General features: G+C 29.2%; 1 long non-coding RNA gene across 6 annotated transcripts; it reads left to right on the forward strand.

Moving 5' to 3' along the window:
• Positions 1–467: 467 nt before the first annotated feature.
• On the forward strand, positions 468–3,617 carry LOC136220338 (uncharacterized). Of its 6 annotated transcripts, none has more exons than XR_010684485.1 (8): positions 468–1,209; positions 1,305–1,387; positions 1,619–1,659; positions 1,836–1,876; positions 1,964–2,022; positions 2,416–2,511; positions 2,885–2,989; positions 3,288–3,617. It is a non-coding gene; the product is annotated as an uncharacterized lncRNA (long non-coding RNA). The 6 variants fall into 6 exon arrangements; XR_010684487.1 differs by having other exon boundaries at positions 468–977; positions 1,175–1,209; positions 1,305–1,659; XR_010684488.1 differs by having other exon boundaries at positions 468–754; positions 845–1,209; positions 1,305–1,659.
• Positions 3,618–7,764: the final 4,147 nt, after the last annotated feature.

Genomic DNA, 7,764 nt, shown 5'->3' on the forward strand with positions numbered 1-7,764 from the left:
GTAGTATTCAATTCAGTTCAATTTACTTAGTTTCAGTAAAAAAGAACAGTGTGTAATATAGAAAGAATGTGCGAGAGTGGATTTAAATGAGTTGGAAGTAGAGCAGCGAGAAGGAAATAGTAATCAAAACCGGTTATAGAATGAAGTATGGTTTTGGATAAGATAGGAAGAAGAGTGGCGTAATTCAGATAATACGACGTCATTTCATTGGGAGTAGGATGCACTGCTTATTAAATCGAAAAGCATAAAACTAGATGACTAAATTAAATAAATAAAAAGAAAAAAATCAATCAATACATAATACTAAATCTGTAGTAAAAATAATGACGTGTCACTTTGTTATACTAATGACGTGTCACTTTGTTATACTACTTTTGCTGATGTGTCAAGTTGTCAATTAATCTATTTTTCTTGCTTTTAAGTTATCTTTCTCTGTCAATTTCTCACCTTTCTATGTGCCAATAACCCACTCTACTTAACTGATACCTCTATGTTTTATTCTTTTTTATTTTGACCGAAAATGTCACTTTTTCATGTTCCAACCGTTCCCTCTTTCATCTTCTCATTTAAATTTCTTCTTTTCCTATGCTTGGTTTTACGGTTTCCATTCCCATTTACCCATTACATTCTCTTTCTCATTCAGATAAAACTGCAGCCGAAGTAGAAATTCTCAAATGTGTCGGTTGATTGCCTAAGAATTTGATGGAGTATGATCGATCTGGTAATTATTATTTGATGGAGTATGATCAATCTGGTAACTATTCCTGTTAAAATTTTAGTTTCTGTTTCATTTTTGTTCAAATCGATCTTTATTTCCCTCTTGCGTTTTATTTCTTCCTCTTAGTTTTAACTCGGCTTCCTCTCTCAACTGTTGGTTACCCCTATTCCTTGCGCTTCTTATCTATTCCGGTGATTTCTCATCTCCCTGTTCGTCGTCCCTTTTCGGTGTTATCTGTCTACTATAGCGGTTTACGTCGGTATGAGTTCTCATTTTCAGTTGTTTCCTTTGTTTCCCATCTGATTGTGGTTTTCTTGGTTTGATCAATTTTCAAATTGCAATTTCTGAGTTTGTTTTACTTAGGGTTCTCATTGTGACTTTCCTTTTAACTGGCAGCATTTGTGTTCATTCATAATGACTTTGTCTCTATTTTTTTGATTCTTTGTTCCCATACAGAAAATCATAAATGGAGAAGTGTATTTCAATTCCAAGTTAGTTCTCCAATTCTTTTACCAAGTTCTCCAATTTTCTTTTTCTACTTTCTAATTTTTGTTTTAGTCTAAGTTCCTAATTTCTTTATGTGTAGTTACGGAATGGATGTGATCCTTAATGAAGGTTAACCGAGTGACCATTTTGCTGTTAGGATTAAGGATTCTTCCCGTTATTCCAGTAATAATTTTTGTGTTCTTTGCTTTATTTCATATCATGTATTACTGGTAAAAATTAGTTCTCATTTGCACTTATTGATTCAAATGCATTTCACTTAATTTTACATCTCACTCTGATCAAATGTTGAACTATTACAGGTGTATTCTTGCTATTAAGCTTTATTTTCATTGAATATATTTTTACAAATTTCAATATTTTATTTCTTAAGACTTGAACATCGGCTTTTTGCAGATAATCAATTTGGAAAGATTTATGAAAAGCATGCAATGAAGGTTATTATTAGATATTCGTGCTACATGTATCAAATGTTGAACTATTACATGTGTATTCTTGCTATTAAGCTTTATTTTCATTGAATATATTTTTGCAAATTTCAATATTTTATTTCTTAAGACTTGAACATCGGCTTGATGCAAATAATCAATTTGGAAACATTTATGAAAACCAGGCAAGGAAGGTTATTATTAGATTCGTGCTACATGTGTGCAGGTAAAAATGGAATCTTACTATCATTTTTTGTTTTGCAAAAGTCAGTCAGATTCGTATTTTAATATTTCAAGGTTCTATATTTTCCAGATTGTAATGGTTCATACATTGGTGTATTTGTGATATGGGTTCAACCTTGGATATGATGGGTATGTTAATCTTTCCTATTTTTCCAATTTTTTTTAACCAAGTTTAGACTCAAAGCACGATGGTTACAAACTTCAACTCTTTCAAATTCAAATGCCATTCAACATACCTTTTAAGTGTTTTTTTTTAGCTTCAATGCGTTCAAGATTTTACTATCCCTGTACTTGGAAACCATTACATGTTTGGTCAGTTAATATTTTTCAATTTTTTCCATTTTGTTACTTGTGTGTGTTTAATTATTAGTAGCCCATGTGGACAGTGTATTAGATATTGGCATGGACTTGCATATGTAATTGATACTTTAACAATGCAATAAGTTGTTTGTTTTGTTTTGTCTTTTTTCTTTCTAATGCACTAGATGATAGTGAAATCCCATCCTTTTTTACATTTTTCAGTGGACTCCTAATGGAGACGCCTTACTTACAAGCTCTGAAAGTGTGGAATTTACTCTTTGGAATGGGCAGTCTTTTAACTTTGAAATGATACTTCAGGTACATGTTGGGTTTACAACATTAAATAGGTCGGAGGGATATCTTTTATTATGACCTTCAATTTAATTTTTTTTTATTTTTTTGTGTGTCTTCATTTTGGAATGGATTTTGTTTTCATTCTTTGTCTTTTGCTTTATTTTTATTTTCAAGATTCATGAAATATATGTTACGAGATTGAAGAGAAAATTGCATTTTCAACGAAAACAATAAGTGAATAAGAAAAGTGTAATTTTTTAACTTCAAATCATGTTCATTTTATTATACAAATATACTCTTTCGAACAATGCAACAAAATTGTTTTTCCCATGTTGACCTATAGGCACTTTAATACTTTGTTATTTTAATTTTGTTTTATTTTATTTTCCTTCTTTAGGCACTCTCTCATTCTGTAAAAGATATGGCATGTTTTTATGGAGCAGACAGTGTGTCAAGGGGATTTTACTTCCTATAACCTTGAATCTATAAGCCATGGACAACTGTATGCATTCTTTTCTAATGGTTTAATTGTTGTTGCAAATCCTTTTGTGTTGATTTTAATTCTTCTAAGCTACTTTATCTTTTCGGAAAGTGTGATGATCTTTTCAGATATTAAATTAATTTATTCATATACCTAATTAGTCGGTATTTAATCTTAATTATACACATGCCAAGCAAAGTATCATAATAATATTTTATGATTATCTCAAATTGATCATCATCATATTACGTTCGCTTTAAAGATCTTAATTTTCCTGACAAGTGTTTTGGTTTGTTGTTTACGTATTCTGAATGTTCAGGAAAATGATGGCTTATTCTGAGGGAAAAAAGAGCTGAAAAATGAGTATGGGAAGTTTTAAGGCTGACATTAATTTGGCATCAAATTTGAGCTCCAAATCTTCATCTTATCAAAAGCTTTATGAGTTGCTGATTTCAATGGATTTGGAGAAGGCAGGAACACAAGGTCTTTCTTAATAGGGTAGGTATGAGCTCTTTATGATATACTAAGTGTCATGTGTACAATTGTATTTTACAATGGAGAATTGAAACTACTGGAAATTCGATTTAGATAGCTAGGCATTATGAACTTTTGTAGCAATACAAATAAATTTCAATCTAACCAATGTTAAAACTTCAAATTATTTTTATCAAGTCCAAATCCAAGACTATTTATGTGTTATGGCCACTTTTGTTTATTGGTATTGGCTATTTCATTTCAATTAAATAGATTTTAAAAAAATAATTGAGAAACAAAGACATACACCACTACAGCTCTTGAGATGTATAATTCCAATATTTCAATTCAGAACAACCAATCAATAAGACATCACGGTTTTTTATTTGACGAAACTTCAACCAATCCAAATCCATAATGGTATTTACATAGGTAATATGGTTTGCTCAACGAAAAACATATTTATTAATCCTTCCGTTCAACTATACATGACGCTTTAATTCAATCTTTTAATTCAATCCATATATTAATTGACTTTTACCCGTTTGAGAATAAATAAAAATTAAAATAAAAGTTGAACGGCCACAAAATTGAAATATTTGTAATTTTAATCTTATTAGAATATATGCAAAAAGTATAATTATTAAAATAAAAATTTCCATGTAATCCTTTAGTTATTTTAAATTATGAATTATGATTCACTTTTTCTTATATATATAAATATAAAAATTACAATATCACCATATCATATAGCATCCGTGCAAAGCACGGATATACTGCTAGTAAATAAATAAACGCATTGCATGTGCGGCGATGTACACAAAATAAAGACATATTTAAGGTTTAATACATCATTTGTCTCTGAATTTGTCTAAAAAGCTTGATTGATCTCTAAATCTTCAAAGTATCCCGATAACCCCCTGAACTTGTATAAAATATTTAATTAGCTCCATGAACTTGCATAAAATGTAATCAATTAGTAACTCGGTAGTAGAAAAGTAAGTTAAATACGGAAGATATGTTGCACGTGACTTAGAATGTTATTACATAATTCACAAAATAGATCAAAACATATTAAAAAATAAGTTTTTACTTATTCAACTATGAAATCTTCTCTAATATTAGAATCGCATATTCTGACCTTGGTCATTTTACTTTTATAAGACGTGTGCAACATATCTTCCGCATTTAACTTACTTTTTTTACACCCGAATAATTAATTAATTACATTTTACGCAAGTTCGGAGGACTAACTAAACATTTTATACAAGTTTAAAGAGCTATTGGAACACTTTGAAAGTTTCATTAGAACAATTAAACTTTTTGGACAAGTTCAGTGGGCGCCCATATTTAATTAGTACGACATGATGAGAAATTTGGTTAAAAGACAAAAACTTATGTGAGAAAATGACTAAAAAACCTCTCAATAGAGACTAATGGAATTCAATTGAAGGGTGTTATAGGAATTTTTGGAGAAAATGTTGTAATTTTACTATTGAGAGTTCAATTTTAAAGTATTACTGTTGATATTTCAACACAATTTTATTCTTGATATCATAATACAATTAATCATTTTTCATCCATTAATATAAAATTGTCTCGTAGAGAACATAACACAGTGTACATAGAGAATCAATTGATATGATACGTCACTGGATCTGATTATTCGGTTTGAGGTTGTTCAGGTACTCTTTATGTGGTCATGTTCCAATTAAAGTTTATTGTCTACACTAAGATTGGAATTCGAAATCTCTAACTTCAATGACTTAAGACATTTATTACTCAAATCAATCTTAATTGATATACAATACGATATATGTTGAGTTTTTCACTTTTGTTAGTTATAAAGACAATCTATTATTCAGTGTTCTAAAAATCGGTCAAGGCGGCCGTCTAGGCGGTGATTTTTAGAATACCGTCCCGATTTTCACTAATCGGGCGGCATAAATCGGTTGACCGATTTTTGACCTTCTAGGCGGTCTCAAGCGGTTCCAGGGGGTCCCCGGCGGCTTCCAGGCGGTCCTAAGCGGCTTCCATGCGGCTTTTTTTGAAAAATTGGCCCTTAAATTTTATGTTAATTTTTTTTAATTTTTAAAAAAAATATTAAATAACAAAAAAACTAAAAAAAAACCTTAAACTATCAAATGTATTTTTAAGAATATTAATTTTATTTTACTTTGACACATTTTGTTATAAATATTATTTTATTGATCTATTTGTTATTTTTTTAAGGATATTAATGTAAATAATATTAAAATATGTATATTTTTCTATCTTAAATATTTTCTATTGTTATTTTTACATAGTATAATTCATATATTAATTGTATTTATATAATATTTTATTTAATAAAAATTAAATAAATACGAAAAAATACAAATCCGATTAATCCCCGATTAATCTGTAAGGGTTCTGTCCGCCCGACTAGCATCTAGTGTATTTTACAACCTTGCTATTATTTATAACTGTAAAAAATGTTTTTTCAGAGTGATTTATGGTCAAATTTATCGTGGTCTTACGACCTTCTAATTCAATGTTGAGTAGCTCATATATGTCTATTACTAACAATTTTATGCTCCAAATATTCAACCTATGATGTAAAGAGAGATGTGTTAAGTATCCTACATTGGCTAACTATAAAGACAATGTATTACTCCATCTGCTACACAATAGATGTTTTTCCAGAATTTTTATTTTATTTTATAATACATGTCGTTTTAATTCAATATATACACATTAATTTAATTTTTACCAAATATACCTCTATTTAAATTATCTTTTCTTTTGGAAATAGATAAAAATTAAATAGTACTATAAATACAATTAATGCAATAGTAACAAAGTCTTTTAGTTTAAAATTAATTGCATTTCTTAATTCTTGTATCTTAACCTTAAAAGACATCTATTGTGGAACATAAGAATAGTATAAGTTTAAAAAAATTCTCTTTTTTCTATATATGTTCGTGAAAAAATACCGAATGATAGAGGAGGAATTATACTATGATATCATAGTAGTAGATATCATACTTGAAACTAACAACCAATAGAACTGTACCATCTCTTTGTATTTATAGATTGTGAATTGTGAGTAAAGTCTCTTTTACCCTTTTCGACTGTAACTGGATAATTAGGTATTATTATGTATAACGGGTTAGCCCATTTACATATAATGGCTTTTAGAAACCGAGTTTAAAATATGTTAAATTTTGGTCGAAATGGTTTAATTGATCCATTCCATTTAGGGTGTTTGTTTCAGCTTTTCAGAGCAGCGTTTAACGTTTCACTATAGATTACATGAAATATGGTGTTTTGTTACACTTTTTTAACAACAACGTTTAGCTTTTTTATATATATATAGAATCGTAGAGTTTTGGAACTTTTCTCGAAAAACTCGTTTTTTTAGCTTTTCATTAACAATTGTTGGTATATATTTGATTATCCTTCTTGTTTCCACAAAATACATTTCTTTTTTAACGTTATTCTCATCTCTGTAATATTATTACCGAAAGAACAAGGTTTTACTCTCTTTAATAAATTATTGTTTTTATTAATTTATATATTACAATTTTTATTTTTATAATTTATTTGTTGATTATTTAAAAACGCGTTCATATTAAACATTTTATATATTAATAGCAACAATTAATCATAATTTTATCAAATACTAATAATTAATTAGCTAACAACAAACAGCTAAAAACAACCGCAAAATTTATATTCAAATTTTGAAACAAACAAGCATTATTTAGAGAGGAATTAAGGGTTGTGATTACTGGGTCAATCCACAAGATAACCTCTAGATAACACAAACCCACAAAAAATCCATCTAATACTTATTCTTGAGATAAAATTACAATTTCATCCCTAAAGTAATAAAAATATCAATTTCACCCCTAATTAGTTGCCTGTGCTAGGTCCAGAAGGAGGAATTGGAAAGCGTTTTCCATAGTTGAGTTTCTTCCTATAAATTGGGAGAGATGGAGGAGCATTGGGATAAACTGGACTTTTACTTATCTTATTGGATGGTTGATGAAGATGTGGGAGAGATGGAGGAGCATTGGGATAAACTGGACTTTTACTTATCTTATTGGATGGTTGATGAAGATGTTGAATATTCTTGTAATTAGACAACTTCCCAAACTTCATTCCTGCAGTTATGGAGCTTGGAACATCACCTGCAGCACGGGTGTCAAAACGAGTTATCATATCGTAATCGTATTATATAAAATCAGTACCAAATACAAGTTGGTTGATTGGGCGGCTGATTTTGCACGTGTATGTGTAAAAAAATTTTGTTAAATCAAACTTGCTCAAATTTTTTT

The sequence above is a fragment of the Euphorbia lathyris genome, chromosome 2, assembly GCF_963576675.1.
Source record: "Euphorbia lathyris chromosome 2, ddEupLath1.1, whole genome shotgun sequence".
Lineage (NCBI taxonomy): Eukaryota > Viridiplantae > Streptophyta > Magnoliopsida > Malpighiales > Euphorbiaceae > Euphorbia > Euphorbia lathyris.